The following is an 8632-nucleotide window of genomic DNA, read 5'->3' on the forward strand; positions in this document are numbered from 1 at the left end:
TAGTTTGGATTTTGGAGGACTTGTAATATTTATTTATTTTCATTTACTGACATGATTGTGATGCATCCTTTCTCCAGCTGCACAGGAGTCCCCCGAAAACTTAACACTTTGGTCCAGCAGGGGGCGCCAAAGACTCGTTACATCTTTTGTTACAGTTTCTCATCATCCCATATCTATTTTTTATGAACAAAGGAATAATAAATAAGTGACTCATGGAATATGTTTCCAGCAAATTTGCCATTTTGTAATGTTTTGGCTAAACATAAATTTAAATCTAATGTTTATTGGGTTTAAAAAAGATTTTAAACAGAAATATTGTAATAGACAGTTTGGAAAAATTGAAATGTGAATTGTACTACAATAAACCAGCTGTTTTAATGTTTTAAAATAATTTAAATTATATATCCTCAGCACACTGCTGTGGCTGAGTGGTTAGAGCAGTCGTCCTCTAATGTGAGAGTTGGGGGTTCAAATCCACCAGCAGTCACATGCCGAAGTGTCCCTAGGCAAGACACTGAACCCCTCATAACCTCTGATGTGTGTCCCATCAGTGTGTGAATGTGATAAAGCACTGATTAGTCTCTTTAGAATGATTTGTTCAATTATCTTTGTAGAGATCTAGTATAGAGCTGTATGAATGGGTAAATGAGGCACAGATTGTTGTAAAGTGCTCTGAGTATCTTGATCAGATAGAAATGTGCAGTATAAGTACAGCCCATTTAACATTTACACAGATTGTTGACTGCAAAGTCTGTGCTGATCAAACTTATAATCAATCAACGTAACACAAATAAAATGAGAAGCGTTGCAGCTTGGTCATTTTAAATGTTGTTTAAAATGCTTTGGAGCTTAGAGAGTGTGTTGGGGTGACTCCCAACTACATTTGCACTAAACTTTAGCTCAGTATGTGTAAAGTTGAACTAAGTTAGAGTGCTCTTGTTTTAAATATATTGTGCAGATGAGCATTTTGACGCACGTCTTCAGTGTGATTTGGATTCGATGAAAGTATCGAGGAATTCCTCGTTTACTCAGTGCATTCAGTAACTTTTGTTTGTGCAGATAACTTCCCTGATATCCTGATGCATGCTCAATAATCCAGGTAGAAAAATCAAAAAAGTTAAGTCAGTTCCTCTTGATGTTCAAAAAACAAACTATATATACCTGTACAATCCTAGATATCTAGTCAAATCCAAGAAAGCCTTTTTTCCCAGCATGCCCTCTGTCATTCTGCCTTTTAAACACAGGGTGGCATCAGTGCTTGCTCACAAACCCAAAGGCAACAAGCAGAGCTGGTTCCTCTGCTGGTTCCACAGCAGGTGGTTCTGTCATGAAGCTGAGGAGAACCAGTTCTGCAGGTTCACTTCCTGTGACCGGAGCCACCTGCTCAGAGTCTGAACATCACACATGCTGTCAGACTGGAAGAACAACGTGGTGCTGCAGACAGACACTCCTTAGAAATCTGTTTCCTTTGAGCACAAAAAGAAGTTTTCACTCTTGAACATGAAAGTCCAGATTGTAAGCCAGAATAATCTGTCAGTGAGCAGCCAGCACCTCCTCCTCCTCAGCGTCACATTAAATGAGCAAACAGGAACATCTGATGCTTGCTGTAAACAGAAACCTGTCTCTGGGAAATGATGAGTTTCTGCTTAAACAAAAAATAAACAGCAGCTCATGTTCAGGAAGGCGAACAAACCATCACCTCGTGTTTTCTCTAAAGGCTCCATTGATTTAATCTCCTGTAACAAAAAAAAACAACAGGATTTTTCCCCATTAAATGAAAATGTCTCCTCTGAGGTGACTCTAATCACCTCAGAACAAACGTGCTTCTAAAAATACTTTTCTCTTTATGAAGTGGCTGTGTAGTTCCATTCTCCCTGGTGTTTCCACCCCCTCAGGAGAGGGGGGGGGGGGGTAGGATCTGTAAATAAAAGCTGCTGTCAGAGTGGGATTAAGTTGATGCTCAGCTCTTCCAACAGTTTATTCACCCACTGAATGGTTTAAATGGAGGAGCATATCTGCACAGCTGGGGGGGTAACCTTTCTAAAATGGATGAAAAGAGGAAGAGCTGGCCTCTGTGACAGGGCAGCCCTCTGCAAATGATGCTCAGCTTCACAGCTTCAGTAATCTGAGCTGCTCTGATGGAGGACCCATGAAGGACTTCATCTCCTGACCTGCTGCCACAGTCAGAGAGCACGCTGAGAAAACATGGCTGTGTTACAATAATCTGAACAAGATTATGGATCTGAGCTCAATATCTGAATTAAAGCCATTTTTTTTATGTTGGCTAAGCGTGATTAGCTGTGGCAGCCATCTTGAATTGGATCACCTCCAAAAGATAATCAGCTGTAGATGAGGGGGTCCTGCACACGGAGCACCCGTCCTCATCCTTCAGTCAGCTGACACCAAGACAAACTGGTTCAGCTCAGACGGGGTCCGGCATATTTAGCCCACACCTGGTCAGAACCACCGGGAAGAATGTCCCCGACAGTAAAACCCGAGGCCAAAGGTGCTACATTTATAGATGGCATGGTGCCGGGGATTACACTCAAATCTGGGTTTAGGTCTTCAGCCACTTCCAGGAGAAAAGACAGGATTTAATATTCAAACCGTCCTGTTAAAAATCACATACTGAAGAACTAAACACGTTAAAATAGAGAAAATAGGTGTCATCTATGTTCATACTCATTTGGGATCATCATAGGGCGGTTAGAGCTGTCGTCCTCCAGCATGAGAGTTGGGGGTTCGATTCCACCAGCAGTCTCATGTTCAAGTGTCCCTGGGCAAGACACTGAACCCCTCATTGCCTCTGATGTGTGTCCCGTCAGTGATGAATGTGATAAAGCTCTGATTATTCTTTGTACAGATCTAGTATAGAGCTGTATGAATGAGTAAATGAGGCACAGATTGTTGTAAAGAGTTTTGAGTGTCTTGATAAGACAGAAAGGAAATATATAAATGCAGTCCATTGACCATGTTTTAAAATTTCAATATATTTTATTTTTATTTTTTCATTCTATACACTAAACTATTGCCGTTTTTTTTATTTAAAAATGTTTACTTTAAAATGAAACAGAAGAAGCCGGAAGCGTTCGTTACAAATCCTGTTCCTAATCCTCCATCCCAGCTCCTTTAATGAACTGACTTAATCCATTTGGTTCATCTCGTCCAATGTCTGAAGGCTTCTAAAAAAAAATAAACCCAAGTTTATTTGTGTGCTTCTTTTCTTCATAGAGGCAAATATTAACCAACAGGATGGACCAGGGGTGGTTCTAGGATCTGACCTTTAGGGGTGCTCAGCCCCCAGAATTTTTTGAATTCTGATGTATTTTAACATGTTTTAAAACCTGTTACAATAGTCCAGAATGCAGATGTAGATGTTTAAATTTAAACGTCTACATTCACCCACATAAGCAAACCTTCGATTCAATAACTATTTTAGAGAGCACGGCACAACAAGAAGTAGCGCTAAGCTAGCGGTGCGCAATAAAGACGAGCTAGCTAAGATGCTACAGACGTAGCGCTCTGCTCTACATTACACAACCTAATAAACGCTTTGTACAAAATCAATTTAGTGTTAACTGATCACAACAAAGACTAAACTTATGCAACAAGAAGTTACAACATCTACAAATAACACACAAAACAGAACACAACTAGCTTTAAGCATTAACCTTTAATTTAGCCATTAAACATACCTGCAGTTAGCTTGGTACAGATGAACATGTGCTACTTCCTGTTTATCACTGTTGTACTCAGCTGATCATGAGGTCGGCCGCGGGCCTTTATCACCTTTTACATTTTTCCAGACTCAGTTTAGGTTTTGTAAATGGAGTAAACTGTACTGGTCAGTGTGGTTAGAGCAGTCGTCCTCCAATACAAGAGTTGGGGGTTCGATTCCACCAGCAGACACATGTTGAAGTGTCCCTGGGCAAGACACTGAACCCCTCATAGCCTCTGATGTGTGTCCCATGAATGTGATAAAGCTCTGATTAGTCTTTGTATAGATCTAGTATAGAGCTGTATGAATGGGTAAATGAGGCACAGATTGTTGTAAAGAGTTTTGAGTGTTTTGATCAGATAGACAGGAGAAAAGGGGGTGGAGCTCCTGCAGGTAAGGGGCGTTTCACTTTGGGACACACCGAGATCACTGATTGGTCAGTTGCTGACGAGCCTGGACTGATTGACAGGTGGATCTGACTCCAGCAACAAATAAAATAAATCATAGATTTTACTCTCCTGTTTAAGAATGTCATCATTTATTCCATTTTTATTCCAAATTGATTCAATATTTTGGTCAGTCTAAGGTTTGAAAACTGAGTTTCCTACAAAATCCTAATGATGGTTTCTTTATTTTTCAGGGGTGCTGAGTTAAAATTTAAGGGTGCTTGAGCACCCCCAAAATCACCACTGGGATAAAACGTGGTGTTTACATTGTCACACGTGTTTGGAAGAAACTCTTAACGTGCGTTTGTTCACTTAACAAGAGTTTACACCAATACTTTAAAACCAGCTAAGATTCATGTCCACCTTCATTTGAAACCCACACAGGAAAAATGAAAGAAAACTCATATAAATATTAACTGGCTCTTTTAGCATTTGTTTTTTTAGCATTATGCTAACCTGACTGCAAATATGTCTCGTCCTGTGAAAATGAATTTCCCTCTTCCAGATTTCTTTTGATGCTTCTGTTGGTTTTAGATCAGCAAACACGCGTTAATCAAAAAAAGATAAACACAAGATGCAGTTTTCAAATTATATTTCGTTTATTCAAGGGTAAAAAGCTAACCAAATGCTAAACCGAACCGAATTCATGCTCCCATCAATCGTTAAGTCCTCCAGGTTCTGAAGCAAAAAGCAGACCCAAACCATCACACCACCACCACCATGCCAGATGTAATACACACCTCCCAATAACGTTCCACTTTTTTCTGGTGACAGAATATTTTCCCAGAATTCCTGGGGTTCATCTAAATGTTTTTATGGGCAAATCTTCAACCAGCCTTTGTTCTGCTCAGCAGTGGTTCTGGTCTTGGACCTCTCCCATGGAGACTCCATGCTTTTCTTTACTAAAGGTGAACTTCAACACAGAAACATGATTTTGCTTTTTATTTGGAACATGCATGCAAATCTGAAAATAAAACCAAACAGATTTCAAATAAAGTTCATGATTTAACTTAGATGTAAAGAAGTTGATCTTTTACTAAATGATGATAAAAACATTAATTTCTCTTGAATGTTTCTCCTCAGCCTGAGGCCCAGAGCAAACTCTCAGGGAGAGACAGCTGTTTAAAACTGTTCTTTGAACTTCCATCATCTTCTTTGATCCTCCGTGCACTGATCAAACCGTGCACGAGATGTTTGAGTGAGGGTTGTAACTTGTTGAACTCAAATGTAACAGAAAAGGCTGAAGGTTCGTGGAAACAAGCAGAGGAGAGATACGTGAGCTGAAAACAGGAGCGTTCCCAGCCAGATGTGACCTTCAAACATCCAGCTGTTGAAACGTCCCTCCCCTCAGCAGCTCAGGAGTCCTCTGAACATGGTGTGTTTTACTGCGGCTGCCGTCCCACGTGTTGTCTGCTGTGCAGAATAATTCCCCAGGACACTTTAGGAGGCGCTCCCCACACCTGCAGCAGCACGGCTGACTAACAGTGACGTTCAGATTCCCAGACAAACCATCACCGTTACAGATGTTTACCTCTGGATGTGGCGTGTGGAAATGCAAAACGTAATGACAGAGATCTGATATTTGGGCTCTGACATTCTCTCCTAACAGCAAGAATTAAGCTGTGATGGGAATGACCCCTGCTGGATACAGAGCACGGTATGTGGAGGTTACTGTCTGCAGCTAAAGGGATATTTCAGCCGTTTTGTGTTGGTGCAGCTGCTGGGAAGAATCAAACATCACAAACAGGGTTTTTGCAGGAAGGCATGAAACATTCGCTACTGCTATTTGCACTTAAGTTTACTTCTTTAATAATTAAATACTTTAATGAAAATAACTGTGTAAATTTATTGCAATGTAAACGTTTGTAGAATAATATTTGCTTGAATTGCTATAAAATTAGCTTGTTTTAAGACAAGAGCAATCCACTTTAATCCAGGCTGGCTTCAGATCAAACTGTTGGTTCATCAGTCTTCTCAGACCTAAACTCCATTTCTCTCAGAGTTGTTTAAGGAGCTATCTGCAACAGGTAAGATATTTGTTGTTTATAACCTTTCCCCAGAACCCTACTTCAAAATGACTGAAATCTTCCTTTTTACTGGAGGAAAATAAAACATGACAATGTATCAAGGAGCTCTGATATGAAAAACTACATTCTAAATAAGGAGTAAACATCTTTCAATCGAACTAAAATCCTCTAAAGTCACTTCTGCTGTTTGGATCTCGTGAGGAACGGTGAAAACCTGGATGATTTTTTTAACCCCTGTGAGGGGATGAAGGTCAGAGGACCAAAGTCTGCAGGCCACACTCCACTGCTGCATTACCTGATGAATTAAACATTATTACTAAAGCAGGATTTAAATATATTTATATTGTTTATTGCAATAAATACAATAAAACTCCAAATTATTGTGTAATTATTTGGAGCTGAACACAAGTTTAGAGGAATCTAACCCCTGGATTCATTTATTTTTTCTTTTGGCTGCTCGTTCCTCAGAGCTCTCCACAGTGAACGAAGTATCACGAAGACTTGTCGATTGTTTTTACGCCGCATGTCCTTCCTGACACAACCACAGACACCGAGCTGCCACAGCCCTCGGTGTGGAGCAGAGAGCTGCTGTCTGGGGTGTCCGAAGGAGCAGATGGTGGGGGTTAAGGGCCTTGCTCAAAGACCCAGAGTGGAGCAAATAAGGGTGGAGGCAGGTGTGGCTGCTTCACTTTTCCCCACCCACAATTTGATGTTGTCAGTCTGGGGGATCAAACCGGTGACCACCTGATCGCAGGCTCGCCTTCTCTAAACCTCTGCACCACCGCTCCCCCAGCAAAGCAGAGATAAATCTATCAGATAATAAAGTGAGTTCTCTTATCAATAAGGCATAGCAGAGATTATTATTATTATTTATTATTTGTACATGGGAACAAAGCTACATTGTTGACACGTTCATATCTTAGGGAGAAAATGCAGCTGAAGCTTCAGTGTCTTCATTAAAAAAAGGTTAAATCAGGTCATCTGGACAGATAGTTTTGGGAGAAATGTTTCATCTTTCATATGAAAGACTTGATGAGTCTGAGGCCTGCCAACAGGACCTGCCTTATAAATAGCACCTCCTTGATGTGTTTCCAGCCAGCCTGCTGAGGAAGTCCCAGAAACTGGCTTTACACGTGCAAAAACCAATCGATCATCGGCATAACGATAAAATGTTTTAGGCCTGATGGTCAACTGGCTGCTCACAGAAACAGCCTGAGAACTCCTGGACAAAATGGTTTAAAAAAAAGGCTTAAAAGCTCCATCATCCAGGGAGATAAACCACAACAAAAGGTTCAATCATGTCATCTATGCATTGATGATTGATTGTTTTGGACAGACGGTGCCTTCCTGTGTAAATGTGTAAAGTCAGTTTCTGGGAACTCCACAGCAGAACTCCACAGCAGCTTGGCTTGAAACACGTCCATAAGGTGTTATTTATAAGACGTATCTGATTGGCAGGCCTCAGACTGATGAAGTCTTTCAGATGAAAGACAAAAATAAACTGTCCAGATGACCTGATTTAACCTTTTGTTGTGATTGACAGCATTTACCTGGAGGACTGCGCTACAGATGTGCAGATGTGCTACAGCTGAAGTGCCCCCTGCAGGACAGCTCCAGTCTGTGGTGGTGGTCGGAGCTACGTGCTCAGCATGGACAAAAGGTTCTGGTCACTGTTTAATTACTGCGCTGAGAACAAGCTGAGCTGAGCTGCCTGCTGGAAACATGCTCAGGAAAAAAGGGTTGAATCGCCACCCTGACCTTTGACCTGGCTGATGAAACTCCACACACGAGACAGAAACTGAAAGCTTCACATGAGATATATAACTGATATGACTGTGCAGTAATAAGGGAGATGACCCCAATCATCAGAGGGGGAGCTGAGGCCTCCAAGGCTGTGTTTTATTGTCTGCCTCCGTGGGCCCTCCTGGCAGCGTGGCATTGAAGGTTGATCACCTGTAAAAGAGTCCAGCTAAAGTCCACAGTAAAAGCACAAACACAGCGACCTGCTCTGTGAGACCTCCGTCTGGGTCTGGACGTCTCAGCTCCACTCAGAACAGAAGAGATATCACCTGCTGCCTTTTACGCCACGGCAAAAGCAGCACCACCCATTTGAATTTGGTGGCAGGTGATAAAATAAAAACTACCGTATTGTTGGGGCTATAAGGTGCACTTAAAATCCTTTGACTTTCTCAAAAATCGACAGTGAGCCTTATAATCAGGTAAATGGATTGTATATATACAGCACCTTTCTATGTTATTTCAAGATACTCAAAGCTCTTTACAACAATCTGTGCCTCATTGACCCATTCATACAGCTCTATACTAGATCTCTACAAAGATAATTGAACAAATCATTCTAAAGAGACTAATCAGAGCTTTATCACATTCAGACACTGATGGGACACATCGGAGGCAATGAGGGGTTCAGTGTCTTGCCCAGG

The sequence above is a fragment of the Nematolebias whitei genome, chromosome 14 (genome assembly GCF_014905685.2).
Source record: "Nematolebias whitei isolate Nwh7 chromosome 14, NemWhi1, whole genome shotgun sequence".
In the NCBI taxonomy this organism is placed as follows: Eukaryota; Metazoa; Chordata; class Actinopteri; order Cyprinodontiformes; family Rivulidae; genus Nematolebias; species Nematolebias whitei.